Consider the following 9,534-nt stretch of genomic DNA (forward strand, 5'->3'; position numbering starts at 1 on the left):
TCACAAGTGAAATACACAGCCCTGGTAGATGGGGGCCAGTTTCATCACTGATGGCCTCAGGGAAAAGTAGAGATATTAAATTACATGATGTGCAAAAACCAAAAGGATCTCTTTCTCACTCAGTATATTTAGAAAGGGCTGCCTGGGTCTTCAGGATGAACTTGAGGGCAGCCTGACAGTGATGAATATGCTTTTCTCTGCCCTCTGTGATCTACCAGGGCACTTACCCTCTCTGTTACCCCTTAGCACCTTGTCAATGGGTGGCATTAATTCTTTAATAGATTAATTTCTTACTTATTAACATCCACTACTATATGTTAGCTCTGGAGGGGACCATAGTCCATCTTGTATACTTCTTGGCACATAATAGGCATTCAATAAATATTTGTTAAGTATTGTATTTCCTGTAAGTCTTGTCTTCTGAACTAAAATATAAACAATCAGAGGACAGAGTTCAAAGTTTATACTCTGAATGGTCCATTGGACCCAATAATGCTGAGCAGAAAGCAGAATCTCAATGATGATTTGTTATATTGAGTTGAATTAAATCATATGGAATATAAAAGGCTGCCTTCCTGCCTGCTGGCTCTGTGCTTCCATAGGATATTGTACCTGCCTTTTTTATAGCCTCTGAACAACTCTAACTTTTTGTTCCTGTATCCAGTTGTCTCTCAACATTTTGTATCTTCTGAGGGAAGTATTTATTTGTCTTTTTAAAAATTCAAGTGTAGTTGATTTACAGTATTGTGTTAGCTTGGATGTATAGCAAAATGATTCAGTTATAAATATATATATGTACATATTTTCAGATTATTTTACATTATAGGTTATTATAAGTTATTGAATATAGTTCCCTGTGCTATATAGTAAATCCTTGTTGCTTATCTATTTTACGTATAGTAGTATGTATCTTTCAATCCCATACTCCTAATTTATTCCTCCCCCCCTCCCTTTCCCCTTTGGTAACCATAAATTTGTTTTCTATGTCTGTGAATCTGTTTCTGATTTCCCCATAAAATTACATTGAACATTTTTGTTTCTGGAGCTTTCCATATGGAAAAGAAAATCCTAACATTATTACGTAAGGCATATTTATGCCTAAAACATGTAAGCCTACAAATTAACACAGTACTGTAAAACTTTCTAGGTCAGTTGATAGTTTGCTAATATCCCTATATGAAACAGTTTCTTAAATGTTGAGTATTCCTACAAATTATGTATTGTATCACTCAATATTTCATTGACAGAAATGACATACTGATTAAATCAGCATTCTGGAGTTATAGTCTTTAATAATGATATAAATTTAAAATATTTGAAGAACATTAATTTGTATTTCATTTCAAAAGGAAAGTGTGAAATTAATGAACACTTGGGCAATAGATACTGCATCCCTATCTCTAAAATTAACTGATTTGGAAGTAGTGTATTCTTATGTGAACTAAGCATCAGGCTTATTTTGAAGATCTGTAACTGCAAGACATACTTCGGAAATAAATGCCAAAGAAAGTAAAATATAAGACTATTTTCTCTGGGAATAAATTAAAAAATATAATCTACCTATTAACCACCTTTGGTAGACCACTAGTTGCACCTACATCGGTTTTGTACTCTACTTTTTCCATTTTTCCCAGGCATATGACCATCTGAAATAAAAGCTATATTTTGCATCCTTCCTTGCAGTTAGGTAGGAGCATTGTGACTAAGTATTGGCTAATGAAATTTAAATGAGGGTGCAACCTTCTCTCTCACTGTCCTTGCTGGCCAGAATGTTGATGTGAGGGATGGAGCTTGAACAGCAATCTTGGATCATAAGTTGGAAGCCAAGTGCTGAGGTTGGTAGAGCAACACAGAAACTTTGAGATACTTAACTCTGAAATTCTTTTAAGTGAGAGGGAAAACTTTTTTTCTTTTTTTAAAGCCACTGTTATTTGGGGTTTTAGTTTTATGCTGCTGTATTTAATCTTAACTGATACACATTTCAATTGTTGGCATATTACTCCTGTATTAGAAATTGTAAATGAGAAATTATTTCAACACCTGAAGACCAAGATACAACAGAAGACTGCATAGGCTCAAGATATTGAGACATCCTAGAAAGAGTTTTCTGTAAAGTATATCTATTCCGTGGCATGGCAATATCATTCTTCTTGAAAAAGTTTACTGGACAGACATCATTTCTTCCATCACATATATAAACAACTCATGTATAATTCACTCCTCGTTGTGACTTTACCTACAAATTCTACCAAAACTACATTTTTGCAAAGATTTTGGGGGCATCTAGTGCAAGAATGAGCATGATAATTTTCCACAGTGAGATGACGGTTGGTGTCAAAAGCTGCTGGATTTGTAAAGACTTTATCAAACACGTCATGAAAATTGGTAGCTTCTAAAACCCAACCTATGAAGACTGAATTTGCATCTGAAATAATGATGCAGTCAAATTTATCCTTGTTCTTTCTTGTAAAGTTTAAAAGTTCCACCATCCATGGAGTGAAAGGCATTGATATCATTGCTCTTTTCATTTCATCTTCTCTTACACCTTCATCTCCCAAATACTTAAAGACTCTGCCCATAAATTCTGTCCAAAATCCTTTCTCATAAGAATCTTGTAGTTCAATAGGAAGCTTTTTCTCTGGAGCACATTGTACAATCCAGGTGTCACTATTATCATCTATGATTGTATTGTCAAAGTCAAAAACCAACAAAATTTTCATGGTTCCAGAAACAGATTTGGGTTACCCCAATTTAGTATTTCCAAGATAATTAATCTTACTTCAACATGGAGCTCAGGTTAAACAGTCATAACAATCTTCAGTTTTAAACACTAGCCAGTTTCTAACCAACATTACTCTTACTCTATATGCAGGGGGAAAAGTCTTCTGGTTCCAAGCAAAGGAATGCAGACTTCTTAACTCCAGCATTGTTATGATGGATAATATGATAGAAAACCTTCCCCCCGTGAGGAGGTCTGTGGGTCACACACGCCAAGCCCAGGCCTTGCTCTCCCACACACCTGCCAGGTCCATCCCGAAACCAGGGGCAGGGACCTAGTTGGGTGTCCTTCCCTGGGAGGCGCATGTTGGATGCTGATGGGAGCGCCAGGCCGGGCCCGGCCGGGTCCCCAGGGCTCATCACTGACCCAGGCCAGAGATCCACAGGCGTTCTGGCCTCAGCGCGACTCCTGCGGACTCTCCTGTTTTGTATGTAGATTCATTTGTATTATTTTTTAGATTTCTCATATAAGTGATATCATATAATATTTGTCTTTAATTTTTCTTTTTTTGTGTGTGGTATGCGGGCCTCTCACTGTTGTGGCCTCTCCCTTTGCGGAGCACAGGCTCCAGACGCACAGGCTCAGTGGCCATGGCTCACGGGCCCAGCCGCTCCGCGGCATGTGGGATCTTCCCGGACCGGGGCACGAACCCGTGTCCCCTGCATCAGCAGGAGGACTCTCAACCACTGCGCCACCAGGGAAGCCCTGTCTTTGATTTATTTTACTTAGTACAATAAGGTCCATCCATATTGCTGCAGATGTCAGTATTTCATTCTTTTTTTATGGCTGAGTAATATTCCGTGTGTGTGTGTGTGTGTGTGTGTGTGTGTGCACACACACACACACACACACACACACACACATATATGTGTGTATATATATACCATATCTTCTTAAACCAATCACCTGTTGATGGGCACTTGGGTTGTTTCCATGTCTTGGGTATTGCAAAGTGCTGCTATGAACATTGTGGTATATATATCTTTTAGAATTAGAGTTTTCATCTTTTCTGGTTATATGCCCAGGAGTGGGATTGCTGGATCAAACAGTAGCTCTATTTTTAGTTTCTTAAGGAACCTCCATACTGTTTTCCATAGTGACTGCTCCAATTTACATTCCCACCAACAGTGTAGGAGGGTTCTGTTTTGAGACAAGTAGGGATATATCATTCTTTTTTGAATAATTTTGGATGCAGCAAATGATGAATAAAGAAAAGGAGCTAACATTCTATTAATTGGCTATTATGCCAGGCTTGTGTCTGTGCTATCTGCTTTACATATGTTAACTCAGTTAATCTTCCCAAATCCTTTGACGTTAGTAATTTAATATTCATTTTATAGTTGGCAACACTAAAACTTGATCGTTTGCCCTAGATTATATATCTGGCAAGGGCCAGACCAGAGATGGAAATCTTATCTTTCCAACTCTAAAGCCCTTACCATTCTTACTGTGCTGACTCACTTTTGCATAATTTAATGAGCTAGCTAATGGGAACAGCCAAGTAGAGCTCTTCTCTCTACCCCACAGTGAAGTCTGGATACTTAGGATGCTCTCACAAGGGAATCATTTTCATATCAAACCGATATGTTTAAGCAATACTGCTTACTCCTGTCTATCAAGACTGCTTTATTCAAGTGTATCCTTCCTAATGTTAGTAAAGTTAGGTAGAGTAGGATACCGCACCAGAGAAAATTTATGTTTTTAATCTCTTTTTCAGTGAGATATATGCCAGAAAACTCAAAATCACTAAATATAGCTCACCTTACTCCACCAGCCCTCAGCCCCAGACATTAAGTGTAGACAACTTATAATAATTGGGCTGCCTCCTTTAGAAAGGTGAATCACCTTTGAGTAAAGAGGGTGCATCTAAGGGGAAGGCTCCTTTAATAAGTAAGGCACCATAAACCCTCAGGGTTCATGTTTGTGATAAGGTTGATAGACTTGTTAGAAAGAAAGAATTTGGGGCTGTTTTGGGATTTCTGATTTCAGATATGTGGTAGAGTGGGATGGTGGGACTAATTACGATATTCATTTAGTGATTTTTCTACCCTTCAACTCTTGTCAAAGAATGCATTCCTCTTAAGGCAGAGTCCTGCAGGAGCAAAGAAAAGAGAATATCGTTAAGAAGCACTGAACATGAAAACTGTCTTTTTTCCATGTTTTAGAAGTAGGCATTTCTTTTAGGTTCTTATCAACACTTGTGATCTGTAATGTGCTGGAGAGAAAAGCACCTTCAATCAGCCAAAGAATTAGAGACAGTTTTAAATGATTTGGAATGTGTTCCAGAATTACAAAAATTTCAGGTTATATTCAACAAAATCCACCAGTTAATAAATTGAAAATACTAATTACATAATAAATAAATTGAAAATTATTTACATGAAAATATACTTATAATATTTGAAAACAGAAAACATAGTACCAAAAATATTGTTTGAAAGATTTAATGAAATTAACAACATTAAATTTTCCAAAAATTTTCTGTAAATATTAGGTTATACAGGTGCCTATAAATGAAAGAATAAAAAGTATAAATATTATGTCTTGGTAAAATGAGGTAGGTAAGAAAACAACCTGAGTAGAAAATCCTTTTGAAAGTGCAGTGGTTTTCCATTGTTTCTTTTCAATAGCCAAGGAGTAGGATACTGAACTTTCCTTCTGTGAGGCAGCTGGATTAATTAGGAAAGAAAATGAATTTAGCTGTGTTTGCATCCTGTGTTAGGAGAGCGAGAGGTATTCTGTTACATAAATAGAGGGAGTTATCAGTTAATCCACTGACTCTGTGGAATAAGGGCTTTCTAAATATTCAGGAGTTTTGGTACCTGGTGAATACCTAATTAAGGCATTAAAGAAAAAAAAAAACCTTTTCAATCTTTTACTCCACAAATACTTTGAATGTCGACCATGCAGAGTTTGTCCCAGACTCTGGTGGTAGAGCACTGCACATTAGATACAGCCTCAGTCTACAGAGACCCCCATTCAGTGGGCAGAGTTAAGACAATGAGCAAAAGAGTAAATAAATATGATTATTTAAGATTGTGGTATTCACTATGAGGTATCCAATACAAGGAATTACGGTGAGGATTGGGTGAGGTTGGAGGGATGACTTTGACATGGGCAGTCAGAGAAGTTGAAAGCAGGACTGAGCCCTCTGTGACATGAAGTAGCAGCTAACTGACAACCTCTAGATGAAGGGAAAAGGAAGAAACTCTTGAGGTGGGGATGAGCTTGCACACTTAGTCAGCCCTACCTCTTAGATAAGAAGAAGTACCTTCCATCTTAACGGTTTTTAACAATTGACACAGACGTCACAGACCCTGAGATTTCTGCATTCCATAACTCGTCTTCACTGCTCACACTGTAAGAAGTATTATTTCTAGAATCATTCATTATTGTTTCTGACTTAGAAACAGAGTAAGGCATATTGTTTTATGATTTCTATGTCTTTACATCACCTACAATTTTGGGATCAATGTCCTACTTCTGGCCAAACTACTTTATTCCACTTCTATAGAGAGAATGGATAGTAAAACAAACCTTTGAACATCGATATTTTAACCGAGTAGATTCTGGGAAGAAGAAGGATTTGAGAACCTAAAACAAAGATCAAAATATCTGGGTAGTTGATACTTTCCCTTGAGAAAGACCTCTTAGAAATATTTTATATCTGCTGTATTACAGCTTCCCACATACTGGAGGAATTGATTGCTGTGAACTATTGTGTCTCTACCACAAGGCAAGCTGAGACCTTGTGATGGGCTGGTGGGGAGGAAGCAGCAGCAGCATATGGGCTGGGAGGAATTTTCAGTGCTTTGTGTTTGTCCCTTGCCCAGGCATAGTGGAGGGTAGTTAGCAATCCAAATCAGTGTTCAAGAGTCTGGAAAACCTCATGGTGGTTCTGGACTCATAGCATCTAGGCAAGTTGATCTGGTGGGTGGGGCATTGCCCCAGGAATTTTTAGTAGTGACAAGGATCAGCTGAGTTATTTCTAACATCACAGGAAGGTGATTTTGCAGATAGAAAGACTATTTATTAAGCAAATTTTAATTTAATATTCAAATTATTAATGTTATAAAATTCAAAACCTAGGTAGAAATCCTTTAAGTGTGCATATATTTCTTAACTTCTTTTAATATATATAGCAACTTTTGAGTGGAACATTTCTTCTTCTTTGAGAATTCCAGTGGAAGTCTTGAAGTGGAAAGCAATAGAGATGTGCTATAGTCGTCTATGTGGGACTTACTAAAAAGAGAGCAAAAACTGGTCTGGGACTTTTGTCCGCACTGTCACTTTCCATCAGTTAAGGTAGGAAAATAAATTATGGAAAGATAGAATGGAGGAAATTCCTATGGGTAAAGAGGCTTTAGAATTTCCTTCTCTCTCTTATTTAACTGGTCCAAGTGACGGGAGCTCAAAGAGTCTACTTGTAGAGGTCAAGAGTGTCTGCAAGGAGGGGACACTGGCATCTTAACCCCTGGTTGGAAGTTTGCTGAACACAGAGAATCCACTGTGTGGTTTGTGGTAAAAGAGGTCTCTGGAGAACATGACATGTGTGGCTAGCAGCCTGGAGGAATTCTGCAGGATGGAGGTGAGCTTATGATGACAGAGCAAGGAGAGAGCAGACACAGGAAAAAGCCCATACTCCCACAGTCTAGCAAGGCAAGGATGCATATGATTCCCTACGCAGAATGAATGTTTAGGAAACAAATATGGCTGAAGCCAAATTGAACGATTTTCTGCGTGAAAAGTGCCTGTGGAGCACTGCAAGAATCCTGCCCTTGTGCTGAGGTTGAAAGTAATTCATGTCACCACTTGATATTTTTCAGATATAGTCTCTTTATTGACTGAATTTTCCATCCTCCCCATCCCAAATAACTATACAACTCTGTGGTCATCTTCTTGACAGGAATCAAAAGGGAGACCTGTAATATAGTTTCGGGTGCCCTATAGTTTGATGCAGACTTTTAATCCAGCAGCTGATGGAGAGAGGCCAACCCACACAGGGAGAGACACAGGAATAGAAGAGTGAATATGAGGCTCTGGTCTTCAAGTTACGGTCTTCAAGACTTTTTTCCCAGCCTGATTCCAATGTTCTGCTCTCAGAATATTCTTTTCTAATTGTAGATTTTTTGGGGGGGGTTGGGCTAGCAATGATTTTGCTAGTTGTTCCTTTATAGTAGATTTATGTTGCTTATCAAGAGCTATATCAACTATTTTTCAGTTTAGTGATTAAAAAAATGTGATTGCTGGAATATGTCATCATCTCTTTGGGTACAGCCTGCAAACAAACATTGCTGGGTTCTGATTGGCTAGAAGTAGAGTGTGATTCACTTGTTTTGTATATCCTATCAGTGATGAAAATCCTAGGTCTGTAAGCTGAGGTGACCACTGTGACATAAAATAATTTTGCTTTATATTTTAATAGCACATAAACATTTTTTATTTAAAAAAATCTGATAATAGCCACTTCAGCAGATTCTGCCCTAAAAAATCACTTCCTCTAGAAAAGACTAAATATGTATACCTGTATATTGTATAGTTTATGGAAATCACAGCTATGTGAATAAATATGGATCGTTTCAAACGCAATAGAGTACTTTACATTCTTATGTTAACTTTGAAAGTGGGGAATGGGAGCTGCAAGCATTCATCAGAGCCTGTCATGGTCCTATGCAAGAGTCCCTTAAAGTATACCTATTTTTAGGACATTAAGGGAGAAATCTGGGTGGTTAATAGGTTGGTGGAAATAAGATTGGCCAATAAGTTACTTCTTGTTGGTAGGTACCAAGAGAAACTTTACTGACTTAGAAAACCAGACCAGTTCTACACTCTGCACACTGATTGGTCCAGGCCTTGTTATATATTGCCAAGTATAGCTTGGGATTGGGACAGAGTCTGGACCCAGATGGCTTATGTGATGAAATTCCTCCGTGCTGCAGACAACAAGTATTGAGAAAAGAGAGGAACTATTAAACGTAAAAAAGAATTGTAGCAAGCAGCAAGCATATAGAATTAGTGAGCGAGCAAGTGACAAAGAAGATAGAATTATAAAAGCAAATAGAATTGTAAGACTGTAGCTTGAATCATTGTTCACTTTATCAGTATGAGAGGATTGGTGCCTTTTTCCAGGATAAAGGAGGGAAGTGAGAAGTTCCTCAACTGGGGACAATAGCTCAGTTTTCATAGAATTAAAAAATTTTTAAGTTTTTCATGAAGAAATATTTGTGGCATGGAATCTCTGTTTTGTTTAAGGCTTTGTGATTTTCTTACACTTAAAGCCATTGTATTAATCTGGAATGTATTCAACTGCAAAATACAGAAGAGCTAATTAGCTCTAGATGAAAAACCTAAAGGAATATTTGCCAAGCATAATGAGTAGTTTGGCATTAAGAGTGCAGGGTAGGAGGGTTTAATAATGACCTTGGGGACCTAGGCTTCTCTCATGTCTCTACTCCACCACACTTCGTTTGTTGGCATTTATGCCTATGCATGTTGCTTCATGGGCATTGGAAGCTGCCACATCTCCAGGCTTCATGACTGCATTCCAGACTGAAGAACAGGCCTTTATAATTGTCAGGCAAAGGAGAAGGGTATTGAAAGTGCAGGTTGCATTAGCCAATCTTTAATGTTGACTCATAGCCATTCTAAGGATAACTCTTATATAAGCAATTATTAGATAACACAATATGTTCTAAATTATTAATATTTCTCATCTCCCAAATATAGTAATATGAGAGCTGGTGGTTTTAGATCTT

General features: G+C 37.8%; 1 pseudogene; it reads right to left on the bottom strand.

Moving 5' to 3' along the window:
• Positions 1-1,996: 1,996 nt before the first annotated feature.
• Positions 1,997-2,759, bottom strand: LOC101333354 (pyridoxal phosphate phosphatase PHOSPHO2-like; annotated as a pseudogene).
• Positions 2,760-9,534: the final 6,775 nt, after the last annotated feature.

This window comes from Tursiops truncatus, chromosome 7 (assembly GCF_011762595.2).
Source record: "Tursiops truncatus isolate mTurTru1 chromosome 7, mTurTru1.mat.Y, whole genome shotgun sequence".
NCBI classification, from domain to species: Eukaryota; Metazoa; Chordata; class Mammalia; order Artiodactyla; family Delphinidae; genus Tursiops; species Tursiops truncatus.